The sequence below is a fragment of the Mustela nivalis genome (genome assembly GCF_964662115.1).
Source record: "Mustela nivalis genome assembly, chromosome: 12".
Taxonomy (NCBI): domain Eukaryota; kingdom Metazoa; phylum Chordata; class Mammalia; order Carnivora; family Mustelidae; genus Mustela; species Mustela nivalis.
This window is the reverse complement of record NC_139031.1, coordinates 45,326,743-45,343,897: the sequence shown is the minus strand read 5'-3', so window position 1 is coordinate 45,343,897 and position 17,155 is coordinate 45,326,743. Positions and strand designations below refer to the sequence as shown.

Below are 17,155 nucleotides of genomic sequence, written 5' to 3'. Positions count from 1 at the left end.
AAGAAGATAGAAATCAGAACAGAAATGTATATAATAGACCCATGTTAACACATATACGACATATCTAACATGATATGTGTGATAGAATATAAAGAGAGATCCAGACATTTGCTCTGAACAGTTATCAGAAAACAAAAGAGTAAAATTCCTAAAAGTCACATTTTCCTGCACAAAGATAGGAGAGATCCACAGAATCACCAGCTGCTTTCCATGAAAATGGGCTACCTAACACTTGACCAGAAAAGACCAGGGGGCACCAATCTATCAATGAAACAGCAGTGAGTGTTGGCTCGTCCTCTCGTTGAACCGGTCATCAGTCACAGAGCATCTGCAGGGTGCCAGCCACTGCGGGAGGCATGGCAGTCTTCGCTTCTGAGGAGCTCCTCATCCAGAGGCATCATTCAGAAGATTTTTTTAGAGACTGCTTATATCTCCCAACTCAGGGATTCTAGAATTCTGTATCTCTATGTTCAGGGCTGACAAGTAGCAGGTAAGCCCTCAGCTATTAAAATACTGAAACATTGTTGGTTACAAAAATACTAAAATGTTTCCATCCTGGTTGGTAAACAGCCACTGTGTCAGCAACTTTAATAAAGGACTTAATGAGAGGACACGTGGGCTCTAGAGGGGGAGTGGGAGAGCCTTACTGTTTTAAAGACTCTTTGCTGTTGATGCTCCTTACTTTAGGTAGTAACTGCAGAATTTTTCCTTGGAAGTAATTTTTCTTTTTTAATGGGAAAACGCTTTAGTAGACTTTAGGCTTACACTTCACCCAGGTAGAAGTGGTTTGGACAGAACAAGGCTAAAATTTCTCTATGGAAAAAAGCTACCTTCCTTGGACAGGGAGGCACATTTGTTGTGCTGTGGGTTCCTGGGGTTTCCTCCACTGGGTACGAAGTAGCATGGGGGACCAAGGAGTGGGGACTCAGTGAGAGGCAAAGATGGGAGAAGAGGCGCTGGTTTGTAGGAAGCAGAGGCCAGGGATTTGCAAAAAGGCCCACATGGGCCGGAAGAGAGCCAGTATCTGTGATGGTCATATGCTGAGACCCCACTGCTTTCTGCCTTTTTCCTTTCCAGCATTCAAAGGCCCCATGCCAACCTCCGATCTTCAGTCAATTCTGTTAGGCCAGCTGCATTGCTTCGCAATCCCTGGGGATTTAGGAAGGCACTGGTGAGAGAAGTCTTCAGCTCGCAGGTGATGACAAGGATGCCAGGGGTAAACAGGGGGAATCAGGAGCCACTGAGCCAAACAAGAAGGGATGGGCAACAAGCAGAAGCTCCAGCAAAGAACGTCTAAGATGAGTGAGGGCTGAGGCACCGTACTTGGATTTGAAAGGCTGGAAAATGTGTGGAAACGTGACATAATCCCCTTTTCTTGGTAACTTTCAAATTGTAATAATCTTTAATAATTTATGTAGAAGGTAACCTGTTTTACATAACTTACCTAAAAATGAAATCTTCAGGAATATGTATTGGTCATGCACAAATACCAATAAACCATAACCCAAATCAGAAGACTCGCTTTTGTTTGTGTTAGCCAGTGGCCATCAAAGGACTCTTAGGGCCCCAGAGCAGCATGGACCCACTGGACTCTACGGGGACAGCCAGCTGCCTGTTTTCTCCTCACCTCGTGGTCTTACAGACTGTTCCATGCTGACTTAAGGAGCCCTTGTGTTAACACAGGGGCTGACTACCAGTGCCCTTGAGGCACAGAACAGGACAACTGTTAGAGGTCAGTTATAATCGCAAAACTACAACATTTTTGTTCATTCTGATTACATAAAAAAACTGTGCTTTATAGTAATTCTGGAAAATATTAAACTTTACCAAGTAAGTTTTAACATTACCTGGTAATTTTACCTCCTCAAATCACATTAATACATATGTGCATTTTCACCCCCTCAGGCTTTTGTCTATGCATTAAAAAAAAAAAAAACAGTATGATATATACAATTTTATATTGTTTTATTTTCATTTACCATATAATGAATGTTTCCATCATTAAAAATCCTTTAAAAATATAATTTGTAATTACTACATAATATTTTGGTATGAAATTTACTCAGCGGGTTCACCTGGGTGGCTCAGTTGGTTAAGCGTCTGCCTTTGGCTCAGGTCATGATGCTGGGGTCCTGGAATCCCTCTCCCTCTGCTGCTCCCCCTGCTTGTCCTCTCTACTGGCTCACTCTCTCTCTCTCAAATAAATAAATAAAAATCTAAAAAAAAGAAAAGAAAGAAAAAAAGGAAATTTACTAAATGTAATAGACAATATATCTATTTCCGAGATTTTAGTGTTATAAACACCCGAAAGAAAAATAGGCAAATGCCATGAACTAGGAGCTCAAAGAATTTGAAGTGCAAATGTCCTACAAACATGAAAAGGTATCTCAACTTATTAATATTAAAGAACTGCAAATTAAACACAATAAGATATTATTTTTCCTTATAAATTGAAAAACATTTAAAATACTTGATAACCCCTCATGTTGAGGAGGACACAGAGAAATAAATATTCTCAAAAATAACATCTTCTAGGGCATTATGACCATTGCAGTATTGTTTGTAACATAGAAACTAGAAGCAACCCAGATGTCCATTAATAGAGGATTAATTCAATAAATTGTAGTAAGTTAATACAAAGAAATATTATGGAGTCTTTGGAAAAAATGCTATAGATTCTAAGATTATACACATGCCAACATGAAATATATCCAGGAGGTATTGATGCTTTATAAGGTTAAAAGTTAAAATGATACTACAAAATACTTTTTACTCCATATACTTATGGTGTTTAGCATGGGGGACTGATTAGTTTCTGAAAATGGGAGCTCCCACTGAATTAGCCAGTTATGTGGGTCATTGTAACCCTGTGCACAGGGGGTGACATTCTTATATTCAACACTGGCAATTGCTTCTCCCTGCTCCTTAAAGTCTTTGAAATAGTTGCACGATTCCAGCTACAGTTTATGCAATTGGAGGCCAATTCTTCCAGGTTAAGCTGTTGTTTGTGATGACCTTATGATGACCTTCCTAGTGTCAAAGCGTTCCGACAGTCACCAATTGCCTATCAATCTTTATCCTCTGTTTCCTAGACCATTGTCATTAACAGTACCCATGGAGGCTCAACACTTTCATTTTAACTTCTAAGAAGCCTGATTCTCCTCTTTTGTGTCTTTGGGCCAGATGCAGAACCATAGATACCAGCAAATGTTTCAGCATTTACTGTAAGTGGTAAGCACCAGTAAACTCTTTGCTCGCCAAGAGTAGGTTAAAGTTTCTTCCAGAATTCAAAACAAATAGCAGAAAGAGAAGCCACAGGAGCACAAATAACATGGGTTGCCTAACAACCTGTAAGAGACCCGTGGAACTCTCATTGGCTAAGGGCAGTTGCAATAGGGAACATAAGCCCTCATTGGCCAAAAATGTGCAATTGAATCTGCTCTGCTGGCTTTCATTAGGGTGGGAACAGTACTATTGAGAAAATAGAAAAAATATGGCAGTAAACTGTAACAGTATACTAAGTGAATATGTATTTTGAATAATATTCAAGAAAGAAAAGATGGTATTTCAAATTACTATCATTTAGGTGAATTAAATGAGATGCTTCTATAAACCCATTTTTGTAAAAAAGAAAAAAGTATTGCATTAGTAATAATGCTAATATATGCAAGAAAACTATTTGAAGGAAATCATAGCAACCAATTAGCTATGTTTATTTCCAGACTACAGGAATACGAGACACTTTTAGTTTTTTCATTCTATACTGATGTGTGTACATGCATTCCTAGGATTTTGAGGTTGTGAGTTAAAAAAATATATATGTATCTAGACAAGCTGTCATTGATCTGGAAAACAATAGGTATGCAAGAATTCAGAAAAGGTCTCAACTGAAACAATTCCTTAAAAAATGATGCTATGAGAGATCACCAATTGAGAACTCAAGAATAGAAACTCTTAATATGAAGAGGTGTGTGGTGGGGCATCTGGGTGGCTCAGTGGGTTGGGCCTCTGCCTTTGGCTCAGGTCATGATCCCAGGGTCCTGGAATTGAGCCCTGCCTCAGACTCTCTGCTCAGCAGGGAGCCTGCTTCCCCCTCTCTGCCTGCCTCTCTGCCTACCTGTGATTTCTCTCTGTCAAATAAATAAATAAAATCTTAAAAAAAAAAAAAAAGAAGTTAGTGGTGACCTTTGCAACCCATGAAATATATGACTGAATCCACATAGTCATTGTACAAATTTGTTACAAACACAAAAGCCTAAATCAATTCTTCATAAAGAAGATATATAATTAAGAGATAATTTAATAACAACATCTTAGGTTTGAATTACCAGTATATATGAACAAATAAAACCTAATGGAGAAGAAGATAAGATGAGATAAAATGGTAAAGAAATAGCATGTCTTGATAGAGTCAGTGTCAAAAAGCTCCATTTCAGTAAGGAAGTTAGTAATTCAAGAGATATAAATTAAGTAATACTGCTGTAATTGCTAAAACCCAAAGATGCTAGAGTAGATAAAAACAAGATATAGTTTGTATAGTAAAATGACCATAAAGAACAAAGAAGTATTAAAGAAAAGCATAAAACAGTATGATAGAAATAAAAGAAACTTGGATAATTGCAACAACAAATATAAATGAATTAGATTTCTACATGAAATAACAAAAACTGCTAGTTTGAAAATTTTTTTAAAGATTTTATTTATTTATTTGACAGAGAGAGAGAGAGATCACAAGTAGACAGAGAGGCAAGCGAGGGGTTGTGGCGGGGGGAAGCAGGCTTCCCACCAAGCAGAGAGCCCAATTCGGGGCTCAATCCTAGGACCCTGAGATCATGACCTGAGCCAAAGGCAGAGGCTTAATCCACTGAGCCAGCCAGGTGCCCCATTTGAAATTTTTTTTTAAGAAAGAGAGAGCGTGCAGGTGACAAAGGGAGAGAGAGAGAGAATCTTAAGCAGACTCCACACCCAGCACAGAGCCCCATGCAGGGCTTAGTCTCATGACCCTGAGATCATAACCTGAGCCAAAATCAAGAGTCAGATGCTTAAGGGACTCAGCCACCCAGGCTTCCTGACAAAAACTATTAGTTTGAGTTTTAAAATGCAATCACTGGGGGCGCCTGGGTGGCTCAGTGGGTTAAGCCGCTGCCTTCGGCTCAGGTCATGATCTTGGGGTCCTGGGATCGAGTCCCGCATCAGGCTGTCTGCTCAGCAGGAGCCTGCTTCCTCCTCTCTCTCTCTGCCTACTCGTGATCTCTGTCAAATAAATAAATAAAATCTTTAAAAAAAAAAATGCAATCACTGTTACTGCTTCTAAGAGACTCAATATAAAATGACACGGAAGAAAGAAAATTTTCTAAAACAACATTAACAGTACAGAGGAGGTAATATTTTGGATGCTGGTTGATGTTCATAGTCCCTGCCAAATTTCTCACACATCCTATGTATTTTCCTTTCCCGGCACTTCTGCCTTTCTGGCTATCTGACCTTATCTTGACTTTTTCTGTTGCTCACCACCTAATAATTGTGCAATAGAGAGATGGCTGCCTGAGTTTCTTCTTGATTAAGATTGTTTTCCTTGAGTTGGAGGGCAAAGAGATGGGACACTACCCAAAGAAACTTCCTGCTTCATTTTAAGTTTGCTTGTGTACTTTCCCAAAGAGCAGAGCTCTAAGAGCCTTGTAGTTAGTGTATATTTCTGTCATTCTGGCAATAGTGAGACTAGTATGCTTGGTTTGGGGTCATTTTCTAAGCTCATTTGTTCGTTCTTTTTTTTTTTTTTTTCCTTTTGGTCTGGGTACCAAATTTCTTTAGTTGAAGGATGGGACAAATGAAAGAACTTAAGTAGATACTTCAGGATGGTCATTTCCTAAGTTTTAAAGAGTAATGGAGCAAGGTGGTGTCAAGGATTTCTAGGGATTTTAAATCCACAGCTCTCTTCCTTTGTTTTGAAAGTCAACTGATCATCCCCTCATCTGACTTTTTGTATCTGTCCTGTACCTCAACCCCAACCCCTAGCCCTAGCAGCTTCCATGTGCATTGGCATCCATGGACCTAGCAGTCACAGACTAAATATTGGTAGTTTCAGTCTTTCTTCAGCTGACCCCAATGACACACGACACATAGAAAACTATCATTTGACTGAGGCACAAATGGGAATTGTCTGCTGCTAGGCTGGTGTGTGGGAGCACTAACACAGCTACTGAATGCACTGGGGGATTGTCCAGCGCTCCCATCCCTGTGACTTTGATGTCTGCTATTCACTAATGGACACCCAGCATTTCTGGTTGAAATGACCTTCTTATTTGTTTTTCTTCATGGAAAAAGAAACTGCCATTAAGTGAGAGAGATAAATTTTGGTGATAATTGAAATAGCCTATGATATGAAGTATGGGAACAGAATATATGAAGAAAACAAACTGCGTGAGAAAAAGAGAAGTTGACATAAATATCTTTTGTACGTGCCAAGTTAGGTATTACAGAAAATGTCAGGCCCAGCTACACACCAAGGGCCCAATACAGTGTGTTGCATGGATCAGTTAAGTTCCTGATTAGTTATTTTGAGTGGAGGTTATGGGAGCTGTAAGCATTTTGATCTAGCTCCACAGCTGAGGAACTAAGGCTGCAAAAAATAATGTGGGAACTGAGGAGTTTTTACCACTATTCTCATAGCTACCAATTACTGAGCCCTTGCTAGGTCCATGGCATGTGTTAAACACATTATATCACTTAATCCTCAAGATATATCCAACAGGTTTGTATTAGTTTGCATTATTATCTGCAGTTACACATAAAGAAACAAAGGCTCAAGCAAGTTAAGGGTCTTTCCAGGGTTGGCCAGCCTGCCTGGTGCGTGTGGAGTGGAAATTTGAGCTGTTCTAACCGTGACACCTCATGGCTCCCTTCCAGGGTACTAAGAAGGCTCCTTAAACTGTACTCCTACTTAGTTATGGCAAAATTCTGTAATGGGGGCTCCATTTTGTCTACAGGTCCAATAAGAGAGTGACATGTCACCCTTCCTAAGAGTAAGGTAGTTTGTCCTGTTCATACTACTTTGCAGCAGACCAAGAGAAGGAACCAGGCGACAACGGGTTGGATTATACACAGAGCAAAGTCTTTTGCTCTCCCTTATCCTATTACAGAACTGCACCCATTTGTTGGCCGTCAACACAGATGCTGAGCATTATATGGCTGGGAGCTCCCCAGGGTAAAACCATCTCATTTTATGGGTGAGAAAACTTAGGGAGAGAAAGGCCTCAGGTTCAAGGCCACAAGATTGTTAGTGAAACAACCAAGACTAGAATTCAGGCCCCTTGGCTCTCACGGGGGGTTTATCCCACGGTCCCATGTGAATAGTTGTGAAAAGTAACCCCTTGCTCTTTTCTACCTTTGACATTTCCATAAAATCTGTGTGTCATGTTAACAGCTCATCGGCTCATTCTTCTTTGCATTTAGGGAACAACGTTCTACCAGGACTACTTTCCAGTCTCAGAAGAAGTCAACGAAAGCCATATAAATTGAGTCCACTATTTAAAATGAGACATGTGCAGGATAAAAAGAAATGTCTTATAAAACTCAATAAAGAAGCACACACCTATAGCACACAGGGTGACTCAGAGGGTGTGGTGAGGGAGCAGAAACAGAAAACTGATAATCACCTGGCAGGCCAAAGTGAATGCCATGGACTCTCTATTCTTCTTGCTCAGCGACAAAGACTAATAGGCATCTGGTGCTTGGAAGCTGGTATTTCATCCCCTGCAAGGAAGAGGTCAAGAACAGAAGAGCTGAGTACATGATGCTGAACACCCACGCCCTCTGCTGCCCTTCTTTCCACCCCTTGGCCCTGCTTTGGCAGAGTCCTTTGCTCTCTCGGTTGGAAATGGCCTCCATGCTCCATCTTGACTACAAGTAGGGATTTGTCAGATTCATGCTGATTTGTCAAGTCAAATCAGGTGGTTACTACCTCTCTATACCTTACAGGACAAAGCCCAAGCTCTTTAGCTTAAGACCTGACATCATCCAGACCCCGGCCAGGATGACTGATCTCCATTTTCCCCACCATGAGTGCCCATCCCATTGGCTGGTCTTTTTGGTGTGCATCAAATATGCATTATACATTCCTATCTTTACTCCCACTACCTGAAATTCTCATTTCTTTCTCTTCCTCTTCTCCATGTTTCTCTGCCCTTCCCAAACCATCAAACTGTTCATGACACATGCCTTGAGCTTTCCAGTACACCATGTTAGTGACCCTTGGGGCTGCCGCTGCTGGTGGAAACAGATAGACACACTGTGTGGCCCAATGCCAGACACTGTTCTACTAAATGATTCCCCCTGGATTATCCCATTCATTTACACAATAATGCCATGTGGTAAGCATTGATTTCTTGGTGGTGAGCAGTAGGAACTCTAACTCCAATTGGATTAACACAGGAAAAAGTTATTGTCCCACTTAAGTGAAAAGTCTAGGGACAGAGATGGCGCCAATGATGCCACCAGGAACCAGACTTTCTTTGTGTCTTGCCTCAGCTTCTACACAGTGGCTCCTTTGTAAGGCCGAGAGGGGATTCAGAGCTTCAGGGTGTCATCTCTCAACACCTAGTCCCATGGAAGGCAGTAGGAATCTTTGTCATGATGTCCCACAAAGGCCCCCTACTGCCTCCATGCTATGAAGAGCTGATTTGGCCAGTCATTTCGACCAGAGGAATGGGATTTTAGCCTGACTTTGCTAAGTCTCATCACCTCCTCTAAGCACACATGCCAAAACTGGGGAAGAAATGCTTGTGTGAAAGGAAACACAGTCACTGGGAAGCCAAAAACCATACATGTGACATGGGAGTCCAGTGAAACATTTTAATAGTGAAAAAATTTCTGCACATTAAAAGTAAAATGGGTCCTACTTATCTAGACAACATGGGAAATATCTTTATTAGTAAGTCTGAATAACAGAAAACCATTTGGAGGTTGGCCACCAGCAAGTATTTTCTGAAAGCTATCTTTGGTTGGACCAGAAGATGAAAACCAAGAACTCACTTTCCAAGTCAATGCACAAACATTGTTTGAAAACGGTTAATATAAGACTGCATTTTATTGTTGGAACTAATGCAAAAATGGACTTAAAATTTGTTCATTTTTCTCTAAAGATTATTAAGCTGGTAGTCTGAATAAGTTTGCTGTTTGTTATTAGTTACAACTGACTCAGATATTGTGGTAGACAAGCATATGGTGGTTGCAAAGCAGATTTACATGCCTGGGTTTTGCTGCTTACTCTTGCTATGAGATAGCAGCTCTTTCTTCACTTCTTGGGTGCCCTTTAGCCTCCAACTAACTCAGCACCATAGCAATTCTTTTTTTTTTTTTTTTTTTTTAATTTGACAGAGAGAGAGAGAGAGATCACAAGTAGGCAGAGAGGCAGGCGGGTAGGGGGGAAGAAGACTCCCTGCTGAGCAGAGATTCCCAATTCAGGGCTGGATCCCAGGACCCTGAGATCATGACCTGAGCAGAAGGCAGAGGCTTAACCCACTGGGCCACCCAGGCGCACCCCGGACTGAGTCTTTTATCTCATCTACTTCTTACAGGTGCTCTGTGAAGCATGAAAATAACTTGGCCCATCCAACAGATGGAGGAACTGAGGTTTGTGGAGATTATCAAAGTCCGTTACCCAGGCCACTAGGCTAATACTCAAACCCAGATAGTTTGTCTTCAAGCTCCTTAACAAATACTTTAGAAAATGTGTTATTGACAACTAAGCAGTCTTTCGCAAAAATTAGCATGCACTAAAATAATAACATCAGGATAATGGTGAGGATAACAGGGAAGGAAAGAAGCATTTTGATTATTCATGCACTGAAACAGTGAGGCATGTTTCCCCCCAACCTCAGGAGAATAGGTACTTCATGCTCTTAGACTGAGTCAATTGCAAATATTTAGTTACATTCACATTCTCTAAGTGGCAAGTTGCCAGTTTGGCTCCCCTTTAGTTTTTCCCCCTCTGTGGACCAAGCAGTAAATGCCAAGCCCTCCTCCCCTCTCCCACTCCAACACAGAGGAGGTGAAATTTGCCAATGTGGAGGTCAGAAGCAGGAATGTTTACATCTTGCCTTAAATGGTTGCTGCCTCCTTCCCTATGCCTTCCTGCAGCCCCAGATTCAGACAAAGTGGGAGGGATGTGGGTAAGGAAGTCTAGGCAGCTGGCTACAGCTAGTCCTGTACAAGGCAACATCAGAAAGGACTCTAAGGGTCATCTGGGAGACCCTCTTGCTCAGTGCAGGACCCCTACCCCACCCATCCCTGGCATCTGGACAGGTCAGTATTTAATGTGCGCCTGACACCTCCCAGTGACAAACAGTTCCCTATCTTGAAGAATTAACCAGAGCCTAAAAAGTGCTACTGTCCCATGAACAGCTTCTCCCTGAATGTCAGAGTGGAAAACCTCAGTGATGGATAACTTCACCCATACTCCAAACTTCTCAGTAGCCCTGAGCTATGTTCCCCCTTATCCTACTTTTGCAAGTCAGGGAGAAGACACCTTTGACAGACAGAAGGTAAATGGGTGTGGTGCCAGCCTCTGCCCAGTTTTATGTATCTCTGGCATTCAGAAACTGGGCAGCCAGGGACATTCACCTGCTGCATGGACGCAGCCCTTAAATCTTCTTGGTTTACAGAGGAAAGGACAGATCTCTTGGCTTCAACATAAGAGACAAAAATAAAGCCCTCCCCTTTTTAGTCAAATATTAACTCACTTCCCCTTTCCTTCTCCCAGGGTCAAGTAAACATTGAGGAATTGTGATGCTGGTGAATTCCCAGGGGCTTTCAAGTGGCTGCTGCGGGAGTCTCTAAATGAGTGCCACCTGCTGGTTTGCTGGAGTATGATCGATCTACTGCCCAAGTTTCTCCCCAGTATCAAGGGCAGAAGGGGGTCGAGAAGATTAAGGTAATGCTCACTTGCTGTGCAGCCCATACGGTGCTGGGCAAGATAATGTTTGTCATTGTCTTGTTTAATCCTCACAACTTTGTGTTGGAGGTGGTATAATCTCTCTGAATGAGGCTCCAAGGGATTAAGCACCAACTGGGACTGGGACCCTAATCCTCACCTGTCCCATACCAAAGCCAATACCCTTTCCATAACACACCCCAAGGAAACCACAAATCCACACAGATGTGGTTTACAGGATTCAGACATAAGAATTTAGTATCAGTGACATTGACTTTATCATGATTTTGAGTGGACTTTCTAGTTTAGTTGTTGGGGGCAGGGTTGTTTTATTGGTTTTTCTTAGTTTAGAGTTTAGGTTAGAGTTTTGATTTAGTATATCTTTAGTTTGGAAGAGGAAAATTTCATAAAGTCGAACAGTAACACACATTTTAGAGAGGTGGCTTTCTGTTTCCATAGTCAAGACTGATAGAATTTATAAGATCCACTTCTGTTACTATTAAGACTATGCCTCCCCTAATTCTTCAGTTTTCATATGGGAAGTGTATTTATACTTCAGTTCCCACAATTGTGTTGAGTTCATTTTTTCATCAAGAATAAAAAGAATGCACCACCTCCAGCATCATGTTGAGACTACTAAGTTCCATTAAATGTCCACATTTCCTACAAAATAACTGACCAAAATCAAATTGGGAGCTGTTTTTGATGTAATATCATTGAAGTTTATTACATTTAAACAGCAGAATACTCTCATGGAAATCCACAGAAACAGAACTGAAGGTAGCCTCAGAAGACCTTCCTCCAGATGTGTTGGTGGAGTCCAAGGTCACAGTGGTCGTTGAACTAACCCTGACATTCACTGGTCCAGGGGACTGGCCTGAGTTGCAAAGCAACACTTTTTTGTGTCACCTTTGACACAGAGTTGAAAGGTGCCATCATGGTTGCTCAAGGGCCTTCTTTGTCTCCACTGGCATCACACATACCAGCCCTGCAAGGTTCTCGGTATATATTTATGATTGTCCCTTCTCCCACTCTTGGGGGGAAGACTTCTCTTGTTATCATCAAGAGCAGAGCACCTTGGTTTTGTTTTTTGTTTGTTTGTTTGTTTGTTTGTTTGGAATGGAGATTCACTGTTGGTTGTGTGAAAAGCCCTTGTAGATGAACTTCTTTGGGGCTCCAAGTTTTCCAGGACTCCTACCCGAGTGATGAGAAGAGTCTCTGAGAGGACTTTTGGCATATAATGAAACGGAGGTTAGTGGGTCCTGTGAAATTCAGTCCTGATTTATTAATGATCCTGCAGTGCCTCATTTCAGATTAATTATGATATTTGAAACAAAGCACTCCAATTTCTCACTAAAGTATCACAAAGTGAGAGAGGGAATCCAAAGACAACAATCCAACCAACTCATCGAAGTCTGAAAAAAAAAGTGTTTGCGGGAATGAACAGAAAGAAAATGCCCTCCACTTCCCCTCATCCTCTAGGCAATGACCACTGCTTGTTTACGTTGAGGACGCACGGAGACAGGTGCATCTACCTGAACACCTGGTATGTCACCAGCTGGTCGGGAAGTCCTTGAGCAACTTTTGCCTCCACATGCAGAAGTGGCAGCGAGAGAGAGAGAGAGAGAGAAAGAGAGAGAGAGAAGAGGAATAACAGAAACAGGTGGGAGACGGGGGGAATGGAGAGGGGAATGGAGAGGTGTCTCCCACCTGAGTAGTTAGGAAGGAAGGAAAGAGGAGAGGAGAGGAAAGTAGTTAACAGAAGAGGATGGGAAATACTGGGGAGAGAGAGAGAGCTGAGAAAGACAAAGGGGAACGGAGAAACAAGAAGAGAGCCAAGGCCCATGACATCCATTCTTCCAGCCTTACTTGACCATCAGTCTCCTGAGGAGAGGGCAGGGCGGCGCCCTAGTTGCATAGTAATGAGGCCAGAGGCTTAAAGTCTCTGTGTGCAAGGCTGGGCTGTCTCTAGTTTCACAGTCTGGCTGGCCAGGCCTGGCCACTTGGGGGTCTCTGAGACAGGCATGTCACCTGGCACCCGCTGTTCCCTTACTCTGTCTGCATGCAGGATGGACAGTCTGTGGGAACGCAGTAGAAAACCCCCCGGGGAGTGGACGTGGCTTCCCACAACACTGTCAATGTCATGAGAACCTCCGCGTGAGTGTCGGGTGTCCAGCCCTTGGGAGGACCGCAAAGAGGGGGAAACACAATGGTGAGGTTGGCCAAAGGGAAGCCTCTGTGATTTGCCGTTTCTGTTTTCTCCCAGGCGGTGAGAACTCCTTTCCCCTTTTCAATTTGCTTTGTCCAGATTGGGACAGGTGCTGCTCCGTGCAGCTGTGCGCGGAAACAAGAGCTTTTCTTCTTCTTTTTGCTTCCCATGCCCTCCCCCAACAATTTAAAAGAAAGTTTGACCCCAGCCTTTGAGAAGTTTATAGAAACCCCAAGTTGACTGCGAATCAGAGAAAACAGGACATTAAAAAGGAGAGAGGTTAATTAGAAAGAGAAAAAGAGATTTTTGGAAGGGTCAGAAGACACTGGCTACTTGCATTTCTAGTACCAGCTTTAGCCACCTTGAAAATGAAGCAAAAATTGAAGGGGCACATTTTCCTTCATCTGTGTCTCCTGTGTGCACAAAATCTCCAGCCACTATCCCATCAGAATCATGAGGTTCCCAAACTGAAAGAGATCTGAGATCATTTATTCGAATCTTGTCATTTTCAAGATTTAACAAATGAAGCCAGTGAATTAAATCCCCTGTCCCAGACTGACCAGCTTCTCCGTGATGCTGCCGATGGCCTGGGATGCTCCTTGAGTTGCACCAACCCATGCAGCTGAATGGGTCCCTGTGCCAGGGACAATGGCATTGAATTTCTACAGAGACCACTTCCTGCATTTGATACAGGCAAAGGGAAGAAGGAGAGGCTGGCCTATTCACCATTTTTTTTTTTTTAACAGAAGAACATCATGAGAATCTGCCTGCACTTTTGTAGTTGAACAGTATTATTTTACCCAGCACTGTATCTGGTGCTGATGGAGGGACAAAGTGAAAACAGCAGGTATCCCATGCTCTGTAGACCCCTTGATAGCAAAGAAAATACTAGCACCACTTTCTGCAGGATCTGACCTTGGGGAAGGCGCCTAACATTTCCTCATCTGTAAAATGAGGCCACTGGAATTCCTGTGTGGGCTGGACTTCTTTAAATTAACATTAAACCAGGACACGGAACTGTAACTCTTATGTAAATACTAAACATTTAGTCTTGGTGTTGTTAATGTGTATCAGTGTTGATACACATTTACGTCCTGTGACCAATAAACGTTCATGGAATAGGGGAAATGAATGCATTTTCAAATTCCTAAGGCCAAGTCATTCCAAATCCTACTCTCTGGCTTTTAGAGACGTTGAATATAACTAGTGTTCTGCTTTCAGAGTATGCTCATGGGACAGTTTGACATCTGGCAAAAACTCATAAAATGTTAGAGGATGGAGGTCAATGCAGCCTCCACTGACTCCTTTTCCACTGGAAACCAAAGCTGAAGTCTTGAAAATGAATTATAATGTCCCACATGATCTGCAGTGCCTCCACACTGACCTCCTAGCCTGTGGTTCCTCCCGTGCACTCATGCACTCATGCTGGCTCCTTGGGCATGCCAAGCAGGATTCCACCACAGAGCCTTTGCACTTGCTGTTCCCTCTGCCAGAAATTCTGTTTCCCCATTTGCTCTTCTCCCTCACCTTCAAATGTCACTACATCAGTTATGCCTCCCAGAACATAATATTTAAGATGGTTCCACCTTATCCCTGCCCCTGGCACTTTATTTTCAGTTGTGGGTCTCATCTCCATCTGACAGACTATATATTTAACTTATTTATTTTTTCGATTGTCCCTCCTGCCCTCATCTCACTAGACGACAAAGAATTTTGTCCATTTTGTCACTGCCATTTCCTAAGTACCCAGATCAATGATTAGCACACAGTGGTCACTTATATATATTTGTATAATTAATGAAACAAGTAATTAAATACTACTTTTATGTCTCAATCATATCTTTAAGTGATCTGGTTGATAAATAAATAAATAAATAAGGCTATCATTTACTAAGCACTTCCTAGGTGTTTTTTCTAAGTACTTTCCATGTGTTCATTTATCCCTTAAGACTTATGAATTGAGAGCACTATGAATTAAGGTGTGTTATTTCCATCTTCTTGGCTGGTCCCTCTAAACATTAGTGGGCCTTAGGATCAGTCTCCGAGGTAGGAGGGAGCTGCCATCAGAGCCATGTTATGACTCTCGTGGGCTTCCTCCTCCATTGAAAAGTTGTTAAAGATGGGATGCCTGGGTGGCTCAGTCAGGTAGGCATCTGCCTTCGGCTCAGTTCATGATGCCGAAGGTCATGAGATGAGCTCATGGGTCCCGAGATGAAGTCCCATATCAGGCTCTCTGCTCAGTGGGGAGCCCATTTCTCCCTCTGCCTGCCACTCCCCTGCTTATGCTCTCTCTCTCTCTGACAAATGAATAAAATCTTTTTTTTAAAAAAAAAGTTCTTAAAGATGATATTTTATTACCATGTCAATGTAACTTTTTTCTTCAGATTTTAAAATTTCTTTTATTTAAATTGTATTTAAAATTTTAAATTAATATTAAATTTAAATTTAATTCAAATTTTAAATTTTAGTTCATAGATTTTCTTTAGATCCTAAAGGAGATTAAAACTTTTTGGTAGGCCCCTAAAAGTGTTGTGAGCTGTGGGCACTGTGCATAACAGAAAAGTTGGCCCGGGGTGTGACCCAAGCCTGTCGGAAAGGAAAATCAGCCTAATCACTTCCTATGAGTGAATGACCAGGAGTAGAAATTATGCATTTAGCTCTTAGTGCTGTCATTGATTTTCCAATAGTTTCAAGCAAGCGAGTTATTCTTTCTGGGTCTCAGTTCCCTGATATGTGAAAAAAAAAGGATATCTAACTCAGTCCTCACTTAAAACCTGCTTCTAGGATCCTAAATATTAAAAATTCATTCAACTACAGTTTGTTCTGTACCAGGTACCGTGTGAAAGATGAGGAAATCTGAGATAAACCCCATACAGCCCCTAACCTCGGTGTGCTACTAAATTCCCACAAAAGAACACTCATTAAACATGCAAAAAAATAGGAGATTCCTGAAAAGGTCCTTGCTTTTTGTCTTTTTTTATATTATTCTTTCAAATATATCTATCCAGGGGATGGCTTATAAGCACAAAGGTTTAGTTACAAACATAAGTTCTGAAGAAATCCTGCATTTCCAGTGGGAGATTTCTATCAACAATTCAAGCGAGACGTCCTGTAATGTATGTGTGTCTCAATTGCTCCTGAATATATCCCCATGTCAGTGCATGCCACTTTGAACTTTTCTTGGACTCCACTTCAAGAACTAAGTTGGCAATGGGGGGTGGTGGGCATATATAACATGGCATGATTACAGGGAAGACCCCTCCCCAAGAAACATCTCCTGCTAACCTTCTACCCATGCTTGATGACCTCCTGCTGACTGTTCCTTCCTTCAGGTTAAATGTTGCCTTTCTCCTAAAGATCTCTTTAAATTTTCAAAAACTCCCTTTTCTTATGAAGTCAAATGGTTTTCCACTGGGTCAATGCAGGCACTAGGAATCAGGTAAAGAGAACAAGACTGAAAGAGGAGAAAGTACATGGGAGGAATCCTCAAGACAACCTCCTACCCCACTCAACTACCATTACAAGTTTCCCTAATCTTGAGAGAAATTCCTTGCCAGTCAGTCCATAAATATTTATCTAGTAACTCCTGTGCTGAAAGCCTGGGCTGTGAGGGAAGTGTCTGTGTCAATTTCGATTAAAACTCTGCTGCCAGTATCACCAATAACAAACTAATTCAAGTGTCATCCGTAATACGTTGTTCTGTTTTTAGAAATGTACAATGGACGCACTTCCTTCCCCGTTTCGATTCTGATTTGGTTCTGGCAACCATGGCCTCAGAAGCAGTTGGAGTAACACCACTCATTTTCCTAAATATGCAAGATCTTGAACCGTATTCATGGTGAACTCTTTCATTATCCTCATTTTCTATTCAATTATGTTTCCTTTGATAACTGATCCCTTTTAAACTAATAACTTGAATACATCAATCACTCATTTTAAAGTTATTCCTTTGTCTGCCCACTAGTCCCTCCTTCCTGGACTCCTAGAGATACAATAGGATGTTGTTGATTCACTTC

The 17,155-nt window shown here is 41.8% G+C and overlaps 1 long non-coding RNA gene across 1 annotated transcript in view; it reads right to left on the bottom strand.

Annotated features, from left to right (window-relative positions):
• LOC309845206 overlaps positions 1 to 17,155 on the bottom strand; it is a 95,446-nt gene that overhangs the window by 66,164 nt on the left and 12,127 nt on the right. Inside the window, exon 2 of the long non-coding RNA XR_014301098.1 lies at positions 7,656 to 7,752. This is a non-coding gene — a long non-coding RNA (uncharacterized lncRNA). The remainder of the gene's footprint in view (positions 1 to 7,655; positions 7,753 to 17,155) is intronic.